The following is a 17,617-nucleotide window of genomic DNA, read 5'->3' as shown; positions in this document are numbered from 1 at the left end:
TTGGCATGATTCCCACATTTACTTGGAATCTCAGGCAAAGGAGAGGAAAAGGAGTGAGGAGAGAGTCTCAGATCGATTGGGATCCAATTCCTGCCTTCTTTGAACAAATAAGTTCTCAAAGTACAAATCAAGTTGGGTTTGACCAAAAGTAAAATGTTCTTGTGCATAGCTGAGTTTATTGACTGAGGATCATACCTGTGATCTTTCTAAAGGCAATGTTGAAGTTTGGGAGAAGCCAATTAGGGAAAACAGAAAGGCATTTCCTACATGAATTTAGGACAGACAGACATGAACACATTGACAATCCTACAGGGGGAACTCTCAGTTTTAAGAATCTTAGCTGTGTAATGGGAGTGTCTCCTGCATGCCAAGAGCATTGCCTGCATTAATTTATGCAGTATGGCTCACCCCCCATGAGTATGCAGATGGTTATCTCCAACTCACAGACCAGGAAAGTGATGTTCATAGAAGAAAATGACTCCCCTGGAATTCAAAACTGGACCAGTATGAAGGTAATGGTGCAGAATGTTGAACTTGACCCCACGCTCCACTATGTCAGGAACTGACAGAGTAGGAGGGGTGATGTAAGTCATCTTAGCCTTCAATATCCTTGGCTCAGACTCTAAGCAGAGGTTGGAGCTCTTCAGAATGACATCCTCAACTGCAGATTCATTACATCTCACTGACGGCTTTCATTTCCCGCTCTTCCCATGGCGTGGCTCAGAATAATTATTTTATTCCTCTTTTTTTTTTTTAAAAAAAAGCACAATTTTGAGAGCCCTAAAGTAAATGCTATATAATTGGAAAACAGCATAGAATCAAACCCCTCTGTTCTTCTGGAAGTTCTCCAGTCATCTGAAATGAAGTGGCTTTGCTACCTGTTTTTATTGTAATGTTATATGCGATTCTATCTCTCTCCTAAGAGAGTCAGACAACCATCATTTTTCCAACTATGAATGGAAAAGTGTCCAGTTTCATAAAAATGAAAATTAGGAAAAGGGTGGCTGTCTGTGGAATGATAACTCAAGAAAAAATATCATTTTGTTAAAAAAAATAAAGGTTATAAATTAATCAGCACAGAAAGAATGAAATAAACATAATGAAAGTTTCTGTCTTTTCTCCATGACATCAGTTATATCTTTTGATTGTATATGAATCAGAGTCAACTTCTGGATGATCAACTGAGAGGCTGTTTCCACAACAAAAGCCAAGTTCTGATTTAAAACAAAGAGCCAGAAAGCCGAGATCAAAGCCTGTTGCCTGCTTAGCCCAGGAGCTGGCCCAAGTCTTCAGTTTAGCTTATCCAATGCTCACTTTGCAGTTTTTCCCTCATGAGGACTTGCAACAACATCATGCTTACCTCCTCTTCTGATTATCAATCACCTTGATCAGATGGGCAGCATTTTCCTCCTGCCTTACTGGCTGTCCCTTCTAAGACTCCTTTGATGATTATTCATTCTTTTCCTCTTGGTCCTTAACTGTTGAAATTCCTTCAAGTTCAATCCTAGGCCCTCTTTCCCCAACATTTTTTCTTCACGTAATTTCATCAACTCTTATGGTTTTTGTTACAAGTACAATGCTAAGGACTCCTAAGTGCACACATCTAAACCAGAACTTTCTCTGAGTTCCAAGTCCTCATGTCTACAAACCACTATTGTTTATCAACTGGGCACCAAGGACTACACTGAATGCGTACATGAATATTTTTCATTTAATCTTTCAGCTTTCATTCTCTTACATAGTTTATTTTACATTTGTTTCTAAGTTTATATGTGATAACAAATGCATTCTTAAGAAATTTAAACAATTAAAAAGATGAAGAGTAATCTCAGTCTACCAGTTGTTCCCCTTTCTATACCACCACCTCATCCAACCACCACCCCAGCCCACAGGTGTCTACTGTTACTAGACTGCAGTGTCTCTCTAATCTCTCTCTCTCTCTCCTCCCTCTTCTCTCTTTCCTTCCCTTCCCTCCCTGGCCTGGAATATAGTAGGCACTTACATACTTAGGAAATGGAATTCAGTAGGACTCCCAGTAAGTAACCTACTTAATTGGCTCTCAAGTTTCCATCCCCAGAAAATAGAGAGCAGTGCAAGCAGCAGAAGTCTGGGGCCACATTACTTCTTTCAGGCAGGAAGGACTCCTTCCCAGCATGCTCGTCTCTGCAAGAACATTCATAGATTGTTTAAAGAGTTCAAGGAGCTCAGGAAGTGCTCCAGTGGACTGCTTAGGGTACACACTTAATCTCCTGGCCTTCTCCCTTTTTTATCCTCTCGAATGCAAGAGTTGTCAAAGGAAGTCTAAGCATTACAGGGCAGGACTTTGGACATTTTTTCCTACTCTTGCATCTCTGTATATTCCCAAACACTTTGATTGATGCAAGTTTCTAGGATGTGGTTGTAATTGCAGGACAACTCCCAAACAATTCACTTAGTTCATATTCTAATACTGTCTCTTTCTCCACTGGTCCTGCCCACAGTTGGCATTTCTGAACCAGTGGAGAGACAGCTGCAAAATCGACAGGCTACCATCCGCGAACTTCCATCTGGGGTTTCATACACACTCGAGTCTTTGTGGAAAAGTAAAATCTGCTTTTCTCTTGATTTTACTCTTTTCCATTATTTCCTGTGTACAGAAACAAGAGCTGAAAGATCCTTTAGGGTTTTCACTCAAATTAGTACTTCCCAGAAATTCAAGAGTAATTAATGATCTTCCTTTGGTGTTCTGATTAATGGTATTGTCAAAAATTCAAAAGCAGTGCAGGATGGGGTACAGGGCAGAAAGAGGGTAATCCCTATTTAACGATCTGAGAAGGAACTATTAACTGCTCAGAGGGATGGAACTGCTATGATGGTTCTCATTCAACAAAGAAATAGAATTTGAAAAAAATGAAGATGATGAGGCCCCCAGTACTTCAGAACAGGAGTCGTCAAGCTTCCTTCATTCTTGGTACTTCTGAATTCACTGACATCAAACTCCCATCAAATATGCATAAAGCAAGTTCATGCTTTGTCATCTCGGGACCTTTAAAGTCTAGGGAATAGAAAATGTCCAGGGAGTTGTGATGGTCCAAGTCTGGTTGCTTGGTTGCTGCTGTTGGAGCTTTGTAATGCGTTTGCTTTTGGCTGCTGCTTGTGGGGGCCACAGTGGCCACAGGCTCCATATTTTTTAATGTACCATTAAAAATACAATTGGTCAACTCTTCCCCATCTTTCAACACTCAGTTCAAGTGTTGCCTCTTCAAAAATCAGGAATTTCTCCAAGAATAGTTAAGTGTCAAAGTGGTCAATCCAGTTTTCTCTTATTGTTGCATGCTCATACCAATTTAACTCTGATCACAGGCTGTAAATTTTATTTATATTTCTAACTCATTAAATGATTAGGACTTAAATTTTCCTACATGTTCCTAAATATTCTCAGAACATGCATGAGCGTTAGCTTTGAAACCTTTATTAATTTCTCAACTGTGCAGCAAAACACACTAGACAAGAAAAAACTACTTGAAGTATAGTACTATGTCTGTTGGCAGGGTGTCCCTTGAACCCGTGAACAGGAAGATTATTTTTGGAATAAACAACTGCAAAAATAAACTCAACTTCTCAATTGGGCCCATTTCTTTCCACCTTTACTCTTACCATATATTCTTTTTAAACACAAAGAATGAGAAATCAGCAGGAATTATGTAATTGTGACAGCTTACCCCTGTTGCCAAATTTTAATACCCCCAATTTAAGCTTGCAGGGTTGATGTAGGGTTTTAATGAGTATTACACAATGCACATAGCTGTGCTTGTTATAGCTCCTGACACATCGTAAATACTGAATAGTACTTGATAGTCATGTTTATGAGTACTAGGAACTTAGCATAGCATTTTGATGTTCTCTGTTACCCTGTCTCTCTGCTCTTACAAAGCTGATATAAAGACACTAACAAAAGGCAGCAGCTAGAGAAAAATTATGGAATAAAAATATCCTAAAAGCTAGGAAACCTATCTTTGAAAAGTAATATCATATTTTATTTATATCAGATTCCCATGCAACTTATCTACTGGAATCTTCATTACCCTCAGATGACATTTCTTAGAAAACCAATGGCGTGATGTATCACTTAGCTTGAAAGACTTATCACCTGCCACTGCTAGGTATATGTTTACAGGGTAGCCTGTTTCCAGGCGGAAGCGGCTCTGAAGATGAATATTGCTTAACCAGCTGCTTTCTAACATTAGCAAACTGTCTTTCACATATATATAGGCATGCAAATATATATATATAGTTATATATATATATGTTATATATATGTCAAAGGCACTGACACAACTTCCTAGCCATAGTATTCTAGTTAAAATTAATAAACAAGAGTGCCACAGACCAAACAGCAGCCTTGTGTATATCTGTTTTTCTATCCATGATTCCAAATGGTCCTTTTCTTTCTGCCTTATCCTAAAAAGGCAAAAATCTCTATATCAACTAAAGGCCAAATGTTGAACTTAACAAGCAGAGCAAGTCCATCCTAAGATTTCCATCATGTGTACCAACCGTGATCTCTCCCTGGCTTCCCAATCAGGCACAGTCAATCAATCAACAAATGCATTTGAATCCTGGGAGATGTCACTTTCTCTGACGTTGGTTGAGGTTTGTTAAATGAATCATGGTCCCTGCTTTCAAGAAACTTATGTTCTAGAAGATCAGATAGGCTCAAAAGTTAAAATATTTATACTGAGTAACAAGGATTAGCACACAGTTAATAGTCTGATGCTTACAGATCCAAGAAGAGCGCACCAGAGCACGCTTCCTGAAAGAACTGGCTGACTGATAGCAGACTTAGGGCATACGTAGCAGGAACAAAGCAGGCAACCGGGGGAGAAATCGCATGTGCAGTGGGAGGGAGGCCTGTGATTTGTGCAGACAGCTACTAATACATTTCCCTGGTGTCCTTAGAGCAATCTGTAGGTAGTGGAGAGGAGACAAAGCTGGGAAACAACTCACCTTAGAGTCATGACTGCTTAAGAAAACGAAGCTTTTGGGGGCTGGCACTGTGGCATAGCGGGGTAATTCCCTGGCCTGAGGTGCTGGCATCCCATATGGGCGCCGGTTCTAGTCCCAGCTGCTCCACTTCCAATCCAGCTCTCTGCTATGGCCTGGGAAAGCAGTGGAAGATGGCTCAAGTACTTGGGACCCTGCACCTGTGTGGGAGACCTGGAAGCTCCAGGCTTCAGATTGACCCAGCTCCAGCTGTTGTGGCCATTTTGGGAGTGAACCAGCAGATGAAAGACCTTTCTGTCTTTCCCTCTCTTTGTCTGTAATTCTACCTCTCAAATAAATAAATCAATATTTTTAAAAATAAATAAACTCCAATTTTTCTTCTATTTTATGACCTGGATTAGTAAAAAATCATTGCAATCATGTCATCACTAAAGATTTGGTTGAATTCTCACCTAAACCTATCTGGAGATGGTTATCTTTCATGGGGCTGTCTGTAGTTACCTTGGCTGTGTCTTAAAGCTCACATATTGGGGCGGATGTTTGAAACAGCAGGTAAGAGACCAGCTGGGACACGCTTCATCCTGTATCAAAGGGCCTGGGCTTGAGTTCTGGCTTCACTTCCTGCTAATGTGCGCCTTGAGAAACAAATGTGATGGCTTCAGTAGTTGTGTCCTGGCCACCCACATGGGAGACCTGGATTTGGTTGCTGGCTCCTGACTTCCACCTGACCCACCTGGCTATTGAGAGCATTCAGGAAGAGAACCAGTGAACAGGAGCTGTCTGCCTGCCTGCTTATCTCTCCATCTCTATCTGTCTCTTACCTTTCAAGTGAATAATTTTTTTTTTAAGGAAAAAGCATTTGTTTGTGTAACTTCTCTCCACTAGGCTCAATTTTGTCAATTTGCATTTCTTGTCCAAAAATGTATTTAGGCTTTCAAAGTTATTTCCCTAAACCATGCGAAGTGGTTTTTAAAATATTAATTTTTCTGTTTTCATGTTAATTTCTTATCTGTTTTTTCTAATTGTAGAGGCTTATACTTTCTTTCTTCTTTTTCTTGATCAAACGAGTGTCCTTTTCTTTATTTTGTTTTTCAAAGCACTGATTTTGTTTTTTTTTCTGTTAGTTTAGTTCTTTTTGATAATTCTTTCCTTCAGCTGACTTTGCTTCATTTCACATTTTCATTTCTAACTTTTTGCATTGGGCTTGTTCTTTATTTTTATTTAATTTTCTTATAGATGTAATATTTAATGCATAAATTTCTAGAGTTTTTAATTTTTATGTTTTTTTGTTTGTCATTAATTTCTAATTTTATTTCATTATAGTAAGCAAATGATCCTGTGTTACATCTAACGTTTAGGTTTCATGGATTTTCTCATGGTTTAAATTATGGGTCAATCTTTGTGAATGTTCTTCCTATGTTAGAGATAGATAGATAGATAGATAGATAGACATTTGATTAGGTAGCTATATGTAATTTATTTTCTTCATATAATATAGATGCAGATTTGATTAGCTGGCTATATATAATCTATTTTATTCCATTAAAAGATGCATGTGCATATATTCTTCTATGCCTGATTACACAGACATGCACATATATACATAATTTATTTAGATTTTCTGTAGGAAGAGTTAGCAAACCACAGTCTGTGATCCAGACTATTTCTGAAAATAAAAATTTATTGTTAAACAGTCATGCCTATGTATTTGTATATTGTTTCTGATGGATTTTTTGTTACAACCTTAAAGTTGCAGTAGGGGCTATATGGCCACAAAAGTAAATATTTACTACTAGACATTTACAAGCAACATTTGCTGATGGTATTCCATATCACCAATAATTTTTAGTCTAATTCATCTGTTTTGGATTTCAAAAGTGTATTAAAATTCCTAATATTATTGAACTGCTATCTATTTCCCATTCAATCTCATAATATGAGAACTGCTACTGTGTTTAAATATGATTAAGAGAGGGAGGAGATGTACAATTTGGGACATGAATATCAGACTTGCCCCAAATGGTGGAATTAGATATGTGCCAGGGGATTCCAATACAATCCCATCAAGATTGCATGTACCAATGCCATCTCACTAATCCAAGTGATCAATTTCAGTTCACAACTGATCACACTGATAGGTCTAAGAGTCAAAGGGATCACACAAATAAGACTAGTGTCTGCCAATACTAACTGATAGAATAAAAAAGGGAGAGAATGATCCAACATGGGAAGTGGGATACACAGCAGACTCACAGAACGGCAGATGTCCTAAACAGCACTCTGGCCTCAGAATCAGCCCTTAAGGCATTTGGATATGGCTGAAGACCCCATGAGAGTATTTTAGGCATGGAAAGCCAAGACACTTTGGGGGGAAAAAAAAAAAAAACACCTAAATGAAAGATCTCTGCGAGTGAGATCCCAGTGGAAAGAATGGGCCATCAAAGAAGGAGGTACCTTTCTCTGAAGGGAGGAGAGAACTTCCTCTTTGACTATCACCTTGTCAAAATAAGATCGAAGTCAGTGAACTCAAAGGCTTCCATAGCCTTGGCAACTCATGACTAGAGCCTAGGGAGATTACTGACACCATAAACAAGAGTGTCAAATTGTTAAGTCAACAACAGGAGTCACTGTGAACTTACTCCTCATGTGGGATCTCTGTCATTAATGTGTTGTCCAATGTGAATTAATGCTATAACTAGTACTCAAACAGTATTTTACACTTTATGTTCTGTGTGGGTGCAAACTGATGAAATCTTTACTTAATATATACTAAATCGATCTTCCGTATATAAAGAGAATGGAAAATGAATCTTGATGCGAATGGAATGGGAGAGGGAGCAGGAGATGGGAGGGCTGCAGGTGGGAGGGAAGTTATGGGGGGAAAAAGCCATTGTAATCCATTAACTGTACTTTGGAAATTTATATTTATTAAATAAAAGTTTAAAAAATATGATTAACATTTTCATTATGAATTTTAGCATTATCTTAATAATATAAAATATATTTAACTCTTTATTATTACTTCCTGAAAGATTGAATTCTATGTAATCATATATATTGGCTGCTGCTTTTTTATCTGTACTTGCCTGTTATTTTGAGAATTGTTTTATTTTCAACCATTCTGAATCTCTTTGTATTGGGTGTATTCTAGAGTGTAATTAATATGGCCTGTTGCTTCATTTGCCAATCAGAAAATTTTAAAGTAAGCCCCACTTTACTTTTTTGATAATTGATAGTTCGGCTTCAAGTGTGTCCTCCTTTGTTATATGTTATAATACAGTAATAAGCTGTAATATACATAATATGCTATATAACCCTCATCACTCTCCCCTTGTTTGTTGCTTTCTGTTTGGGCTCCACCATACACAATATTAAGGTGATAGTCTCTTCCTTTCTTTTGCCTGCATCTCACTCAACATTTGCTTTGAAATAATACAAATTTTCTGCCAAATAAAAACTATGAAATAATCAGTACAGACAGGCAGAGTGGACAGTGAGAGAGAGAGACAGAGAGAAAGGTCTTCCTTTGCCGTTGGTTCACCCTCCAATGGCCACCGCGGCCGGCGCGCTGCAGCCAGTGCACCGTGCTGATCCGATGGCAGGAGCCAGGAGCCAGGTGCTTTTCCTGGTCTCCCATGGGGTGCAGGGCCCAAGGACTTGGGCCATCCTCCATTGCACTCCCTGGCCACAGCAGAGAGCTGGCCTGGAAGAGGGGCAACCGGGACAGAATCCGGCGCCCCGACCGGGACTAGAACCCGCTGTGCCGGCGCTGCTAGGCGGAGGATTAGCCTAGTGAGCCGCGGCGCCGGCCTTTCTCTCCTATATTATCATCTGGTTGTAATTTCATGTATAAATACGTGTGACCAGTTTTTAAAAGTGCATGGAAATGCATATTATGAAGAAAACATGCAAGGATATCAAATATCAATATTTTTTCACCAAAATTAATGCACCTGTTTAATTCCGCTTTTTCACAGTTTTTCAGGTCTTCTTTTATTTAGGTACACATCACTATCATTTATGTCAAATTTTTTCCATTTTTTATTATTGTATGAAACTGATTCTCAGATACATTCCTCAGGGAAAAATATTTTCTGAGTTACTGTTTGTTTATTACAATTTGTATGCACCTTTTAATCAGAAAGTCATTTTTTTTCTGGTATGAAGCCCTTGGCTCCCTTTTTCTGTCATTGAGTATCCCCATTATCTTCTGGCACTAATATCGAAACATTTGATGATATTATTTCTTTTCTTAGTGGCTCTCTCCTGCTTTTTCATTTGTTTTCAATTTATATTTCTTTTTCTTTGTCTAGAGGGAAGTCCAGTAATTTTACTATAATATGACTTACCTCTCTGTGCATATTTTAAATAATATAATTCCATGCCAAATTTCACTCACAAGAAATTAAGACGTTCATGATATAATTTATTTTAGTTTCAAACCCATTTTCTTGCATTACACTTTTTGTACTTATTCTTTTTGCCAATGTTTTGCTTTTATTAATTCTGCAATTCCTATTATATGCTTGCTAGACCTTCTTTGCTTATCTTCTTTATATTTAACTTTTTAAAAATTATTTCTCCTTACATTTTTGTTTTCCTTTCCCAAAAAATATTTTCAAAATTTATTTGAAATGCAGAGCTACAGAAGGACAGAGAGAGCTCTTGCATCCACTGGTTTATTCTCCAGGTGGCCACAGCAATCAAATCTGGGTCACTTATCCTGATCACTTATGTACATGACCAAGTACTTGGCTATCTTCTGTTGCCTCTTTGGGTGAACTAGGAAGCAGCTGGATGAGAAGCAGAGCAGCCAGGACTTGAACCACCAATCTGACATAGAATGTCAGCATCTGAAGTGGCATCATGCTCGCCAATGTTTTCTATAAGGGACGTTTGGAGAAATATTTTGGAAATGTTAATTATCTTTTGATTCCATTTGTTCCCGGAACTTTTTGATGTTCCCTTGTGTTTACGTACAGGTGCCATTTGTAGTGTTATCTATTCTTACATTTGTTAAAATTAAAGTCTATTTCTGAAATGACCTTTTTCTGATTAGTAATTGTTTCCTGACCTCTATCATCTCATATCTGAGTTGTCTTATTTTTATTTATGCTCCTGTTTCATATCACCAATCACTTTCATTTTTAGCTCATTTTGACACATTAGGTTTTTAGGTTATACATTGTGTTTGTTTTCTTTCCAGTTCTAATTATCTATAGGGATGTTAGAATTCTCCTCGTTCTCTTTGCTTCTTTTTTTTTCTTATAATAATTTCACATGGAATCCAACTTAGTTTTTCTTAACTTATAAGACAGATGGGTGCAACATAATAGTTTTCTAGCATCAATAATCTAGAATTCTGCTTTGTAGTTTTAATGAAGTTTTAACATTTATAATCCCCTATTTTCTGACAATGGCCTTGTTTATTCCCCTTCCTCCACATATAAACCTTTTTATATAAAATTTCACAGTCAACTGTTACTCTCACTCTTTTGCCCAATTTGTGTTGTGCTACTTTCGGGCTCATTTAAATTTGTCTTGTCTTTCGAGAGTTTATAGGGCTTTTCTGGTTTTTTTAGACCTTGTCATATTACTTACATTCATCTTCAGAAAGGTGTGTGCAGCATCTTTTCTAATTTCAGATGCTGTTTTCAAGGTGGACTGGAGTAGACTGCAGTAAGCACCAGAGGACTGTAATGAAGTGTTTTTGTTTTCTTCCCTCCTGCTTACATGGAGGTTTTATAATGCCATTATTCACCCTTATCTCCTTTAATTATGGTTTTTTTTTTATTGTAGTCATTGCCCTTTATGTCCCAAAGTAACCATACCAATGGTTAATACTATTAAAGAGAGATGAGGAAGACTCAATAATTATGTCACTTGGGGCCAGTGCTGTGGTGTAGCAAGTAAAGCCACCGAATGTGGTGTCAGCATCTCATATGGCCACTGGTTCGAGTCCTGGCTGCTCCACTTCCAATCCAGCTCTCTATTATGGCCTGGGAAAGCAGCAGAAGATGGCCCAAGGCCTTGGGTCCCTGCACCCACGTGGGAGACCCGGAAGAAGCTCCTGGCTTCAGATCAGCGCAGCTCTGGCCGTTGCAGCCAATTGGGGAGTGAACCAGAGGATGGAAGACCTCTCTCTCTCTCTCTGTCTCGTGCTCTCTCTCTCTTCCTCTCCTTCTCTCTCTTTGTAACTCTTTCAAGTAAATAAATAAATCTTAAAAATTTATGCCACTGAATTTTCCCAAAATCATTTATAACTTTTCAAAGTGAATGCTAAAGGGCCTATCCATAATCACAACAAACAATTACAATTATTTATTAAAGATTCATTTATTTTATTTGAAAGGCAGAGTTACAGAGAAGCAGAGGCAGAGGCAGAGAGAGGTGTTCGATCCTCTGGTTCACTCCCCAGATGGCCACAACAGCCAGAGCTGCACCAAGTTGAAGCCAGGAACTTCTTCCAGGTCTCCCACATGGGTGCAGGGTCCCAAAGACTTGGGCCATCTTCTACTGTTTTCTCAGGCCATAGCAGAGAGCTGGATCAGAAGTGGAGCAGCCAGGACTCAACCGGTGGCCATATGGGGTGCCGGCACTGCAGGCAGCGGCTTTACTTGCTATGCCACAGGGCTGGCCCACAGACCCACAATTTACAATTATAAGGTTGCATACCACTTCTTCCCCATAAATTAATGCTAAATTTGTATTATTTTTTTTTAATTTTTAAAGTTACAGAGAAGCAGAGGCAGAGGCAGAGAGAGGTGTTCGATCCTCTGGTTCACTCCCCCAGATGGCCACAACAGCCAGAGCTGCACCAAGTTGAAGCCAGGAGCTTCTTCCAGGTTTCCTGTGTGGGTACAGGAACCCAGAGAAGCAGGCAAACAAAAGTAGACCTTTAAAGTGTGATCTAACCTGTGTCTCATAGCAAAAATACATATTAAATACAAGACAGCTTTAATAAGTGAGCAAGTCAAACAATGAAATTTATGTCTCACTAAAGGTAGACTTCCAGCAGCAAAGAATTTCCAAGCAGAGCATGGAGGCAGCATTAAGAAATTATTGCTGTTCCACTGATGCACACTGCCCCTTAGAACAACACAGCCACCACAGAGAATTATGTTCTTGTTAGAGAAACGAGCACTGCTTCTCTGGCTTCCACCAAAGGCAAACAAGTGAATAAAAAACACTGATATGTTGGCCAGCACCATTGTGTAGTGGATAAAGCTGCTGCCTGCAGCACCCACATCCCATAAGGGTGCCGGTTCAAGTCCTGGCTGCTCCACTTCCCATCTAGCTCTCTACTATGGCCTGGAAAGCAGTAGAAGATGGCCCAAGTCCTTCGGCCCCTGCACCTGTGTGGGAGACCCAGAAGAAATTCCTGGCTCTTGGCTTGGGATCAGAGCAGCTATGGCTGTTGCGGTCAACTGGGGAGTGGACCAGAGGATGGAAGACCTCTCTCTCTCTCTCTCTCTCTCTCCCTCTCTCTGCCTCTGCCTCTCTGTAACTCTTCCTTTCAAATAAATAAATAAACCTTTAAAAAAGAAGAAGAAGAAGAGCACTGGTATGCTGACAGCCCCATCATCCCCTCCTCTTTATCTTCATAAGAGTGAGCATCAGTCTGAATCCACACTCCTAGGAGACACGTTATAAGTTCATTAGCTACAGCTCAACTAAATTTCCATGTTAACCTCCATTATGTTTGATGACAAAGCTTAATCACCATCTGTATGCTGTGCCCTCTTCTCTCTCATCTTTAGCATTGAGACAAAGTTCAAAAGGGTGATTGAGGATGAAGTTGTAGTGCAGTAAGCGATATTCTTCTGGGTCTTAACACCTGCTGTCTCCACCAGTGTGCACTAATCCACTTGTTAAGGCACATGGCACTCAGTTTGATGGCTGCAGGGCTGTAGACAGCCCTCTTTGTGGCTGCTTGGCCAGTTCAGGACTGCGTCTTTGCTACGACTTTTCTAGACTCTCTACTGGAGAGCATGGGAAGCTCTCTGCTGATTCTTTGCCTAAGCGGCTCTCCAGGATCTCATTGTGATGTGGCCATAATGGATTTCAAGCTCCCCTCTAGTGTCCCCCCCGCCCTGGTACTGCCCAGGGAGTGGTGTACCTCTGTGCAGGATGCAGAATCTCTCTCCTCAGCAAAAGGGAAGCTTTTCTGACTTCCAAGCATTGTTCCATGAGCTCCAATCACCTATCAAACTGAAAGATAGGAGAGTAAATGGGAAATATTTAAAGAAAAAACATTGCATAGAGATCTCAGAAATACATTCATATCACAGTAGTTTCTCTTACCATATCTTATTCTTGTCATACATTTTTGAACCAAATTCAAAAGATGCCTTTTTATTTTGACCTTTTGATTCTGAGATACTTTTAGAACATACGTTTCCTTTCAGTTTATAGTATTCCTAGTGGACTAAAATGCTAAGAAAGTCATATTAGTGCAACACTTCATTAGTAACCCCCGTCTAGATAAACATTGCCCATACCCTTCTGAGCCTTGGTGCTCATATTCATTGAGTTGACTTTGTAAGTGACCTAAAGTGAAAAGGAAAACATAAGCTTATAATTGTACGGTTTTATTACCTCCCTTTGATATTGATATAATCTTAGATTTTAGAACTTTCCTTTTATCTTGAATGGAGATCAGCTTTAGTATCATGGTGAGAGGAAGGGGAGAGGAATCTCTTCCTTCAGTCACCAGTCTATGGGTGTAGTCAAAGCTCATGTCTAGCATTTCCAACACTAGTATATTTTAGTTTGTTAGTTTATGCATCTCTTTCCCTCTCCTACATCCTAAGGCAGAAAAGAGCTGACAACCCATTAAGAGGCTTTTGTGTAAAATCTCCTCAGGAGAGCAGGCCAAGAGGACTTGAAATATATCTCTTGATGTAGTTGCAGATGATAACAGAAGCCACACTTAAAAACTAAGCATGCATCATTTTAAACTTCCATCCCATATATTTCTCCTGACATATTTTGTCACATTAAAAATTCAGATTTCCAGTTCATGAAAATCAATTTAAATATTCAAAAAGCTATAAGGACAGATATTGGCTGTGTGAACCGTCCTAGTATGAGGAAAGAAAATATCCCATATTAATATTAATAGGTGATGCAAAAAGAATCAGAAATGGGAATTTCAGTTTTTCTACATAATTTTATTTTTACAAGTCACTCTCAACATCCCAATTAAGCTTCACATATGAAATATCTGCTAATTGCTTGACTAAAACAACTTCATTAAATTTTTCCATACCATTCCTATAACACAAAATCTATATATTAAATGAAGAGTTCTAATTATACATTCTTCTTGGCAATAAGATAAAGGGTAAGTCTATAATGGTTTCACACAGAATACAGTCAAGTTAACTAAACAAGAAACAAATCATAAAACTCAAGGACTGTCAGGAATTGAAAGAGAAAGAGGCTTTGAAAGAAAAAAAGAAACAATAAGCTTTCTGAATAACTACAATATCCTGTGTGTGTGTGTGTATGTGTGTGTTACTTCATGCTTCCCAAAATGGGTTAAAATACATCTATTCCAATAGGGAACAGCCAGTTATGTAAATCTGGACTCTTAACATAGCATGCTAACTGAGGCCGTGAGAAAGCATGAGCAGATGGAGAGACCCTTGGGAGAGCTGCTGTAAATAAAAACTCCCGAGGCAGAAAGGACTTTTTTCACATAAGGGAAAAATTCAAGCTTTTCCATGAAATGATTTTCTCTTTGTGCATTTAGTTATTTTCATAAAGGGCATAACACAAATTTAACAATGAATTGAGTCCATCGGGATACTTAACTTACAAAGAGATATCCACTTCTATTGTTGAAAATGCAGTAGCGTTGATCATTTTGTAAAGAAAGATGCCCCCTCCCCACTTTCAAAGGGCTAGGTTTAGCCAACTACATTCACCTCTGAATCTAGATTCAATTCACTTCAAAGCTACTATGCCAGATATCTCAGCCCCTTTCTAATGGTCCTTCCCAATGGTTAATGCATATCATGCACTATGGAGCTAGAAGAAAGAAAAGATATGGTTGGATTTTCTCCTATATTTTATTTTTCAATGAATAGCTTTCATCTTTCAGGCTCCTCAACTTTGCCTTCTTTCTGTATTTTACTTCTATATCTGTGTGACTTCTCCAATAAACTCCATATCCTGCTGCTCATGAACTAAACAACCCACTATATATTTACCTACATATTGCTCCCTGGTTATTGAGACATTGAAGGAAGGATTTGTCCTATTGGAAATGAAAACACTACCAAACACTTAAACAATAACTAATACTGATTCTTATTAAGTTATTACAAAACATAGATGAGGATAGAATTCTTCCAAAATCATTTTAAGAGGCCACCATTAACCCAGATACCAAAATGAATAAGGACACACCAAAAATGAGCCAGAGACTAACATCCTTGATGAACATAGTTGTAAATATCTTCCAAAAGGACTAATAAATTGAATCCAACAGAACATTTAAAATATTTTCATCATGAAAAAATGGGATTCATCTCAGGAATGTGAAAATTATTCAAAAATGCAATTCTATAACATGATATATCATGTCAACAGAATGAGGGACAAACTGTATGATCATCTCTAAATATACAGAAAAGGCATTTAAAAATCAACATTCCTTTAGTATTCAAAGCTCTGAACTAGTTAGGTATAGAAATACTTCACCTCAATAGAATGATGGACGTATATAACAAGAAGTCAATAGCCCATCATACAGAATGGGAAAAAGCTGTTCTTTCTCTGTACTACCTGGACTAAGACAAGGATGTACATCTTGATTAATTCAACAACAACACAGTACTCAAAGTCCTCAGCAAAGCAATTAGGCAAGAGAAAGAAATAGAGTATCCAAACTGGAAAGGAGGAAGTCAATTTACCACTATTTGCAGGTGACATGATCTTAGATACAGAAAAGCACAAGTACTCCATCTAAAAGAAAAAAATTGTAACTAACAAAAAAATTGACAGTTACATTATACAAAATCAATGTACAAAAATCAGTAACATTGTTATACACCCATAAAAACTATCTGATGAATAAATCAAGAAAATAATTTCATTTGCAATAGTTACCAAAAAATAGAATAAAATTATCCAAAGAGGGGAAATACCTCTATAATGAAAACTGAAACATTTATGAAAGAAATTGAAGAGGACATATGTAGTATCCCATGTTCATGAGTTGGAAAAATCAATATATTTAGAATTTTCCATAATACACAAAGAGATACACAGATTTCCATAATACACAAACAGATACACAGATATGCAACCTTATCATAATACCAATAATATTCTTCATATAATTAGAAGAAAAGTCAAAGTTTTTATGATATCATAAAAAACGTAAATGGTCAAGGTAGACTTGAACAAAAAGAACAAAGCAAGAGGCATTACACTACCTGATTTCAAAATATACTACAAAGCTATAGTAATTAAAACAAAATGCATTGGCATAAAAGCAGACACATAGACCAGTGGAACAGAATAGAGGACTTAGAAGTAAACCCATGCATCTACAACAACTAATCTTCAAGAAAAGTGCATGGGGCTGGTGCCATGGCTTACTAGGTTAATCCTCCGCCTGCGGCACTGGCACTCCTTATGGGCACCGGGTTCTAGTCCCGGTTGCTCCTCTTCCAGTCCAGCTCTCTGCTGTGGCCTGGAAGGGCAGTGGAGAATGGCCCAAGTGCTTGGGCCCCTGCACCTGCATGGGAGACCACGAGGAAGCACCTGGCTCCTGGCTTCAGATTGGCACAGTGCTGGCCATGGCAGCCATTTGGGGGGTGAACCAACGGAAGGAAGACCTTTCTCTCTGTCTCTCTATCTCACTAACTCTATCTGTCAAATAAATAATAAAAAAAGAAAAGTGCCAAGTGCCTGCCATAGAGAAAGCAATATTTTCCATAAATTGTCCTGGGCAAATTGGATTTCAAGTGCTGAAGAAGGCAACTATATTCCTATTTCTCATCAGATATACAAATTGATTTGAAATGGATTTCAAAGACCTGGCTGTTTGAAATTATTAGAAGGAAACATCAAGGAACCCCTTTAAGACATTGGGTAATAACATAAAAGCACAGGAAATAAAACATAAAAAGGAAAATGGGTTTACAAGAAACTAAAAATCTTCTGCATAGCAAAGAAACAAGAATGAAGAAATAACCTACAGAATGAATGAAAATATTTTCAAACTATACATCTGACAAGAATATACAAGGAACTGAAAAAACTCACTAGCACACAAAATAAAAGAAAATCTAATTAAAAATTAGCAATAGATATGAAATTTTTCAAAGGAAAAAATACAGACAACAGATAAAGTTTAAAAAACAGCTCACTATCACTAATCATCAGGGAAATGCAAATGAAAACCACAATGAGGACTACAAAGTGATCCAGTAACTCCACTACTGGGTACATATGCAAAGAAAGTGAAATCAGTCCTTCAAAGAGGAATCTGCACACCCTTAATTATTGCAGTACTAGACATAATAGCTAAAGAAACGTAAACAACCTAGGTGTCCATCAATCAATGAATAGATAAAGAAAATATGGTAGATGCTCATATACACAATGGAATATTATT

General features: G+C 38.2%; 1 long non-coding RNA gene across 2 annotated transcripts in view; it reads right to left on the bottom strand.

Annotated features, from left to right (window-relative positions):
- LOC103349641 (uncharacterized) overlaps positions 1-17,617 on the bottom strand; it is a 45,502-nt gene that overhangs the window by 15,251 nt on the left and 12,634 nt on the right. For both annotated transcript variants that reach the window (XR_011382159.1, XR_007922442.2), the window contains exon 3: positions 13,103-13,194. This is a non-coding gene — a long non-coding RNA (uncharacterized lncRNA). The remainder of the gene's footprint in view (positions 1-13,102; positions 13,195-17,617) is intronic.

This window comes from Oryctolagus cuniculus, chromosome 14, assembly GCF_964237555.1.
Source record: "Oryctolagus cuniculus chromosome 14, mOryCun1.1, whole genome shotgun sequence".
NCBI classification, from domain to species: Eukaryota; Metazoa; Chordata; class Mammalia; order Lagomorpha; family Leporidae; genus Oryctolagus; species Oryctolagus cuniculus.
This window is presented reverse-complemented; position numbering and strand designations above follow the sequence as displayed.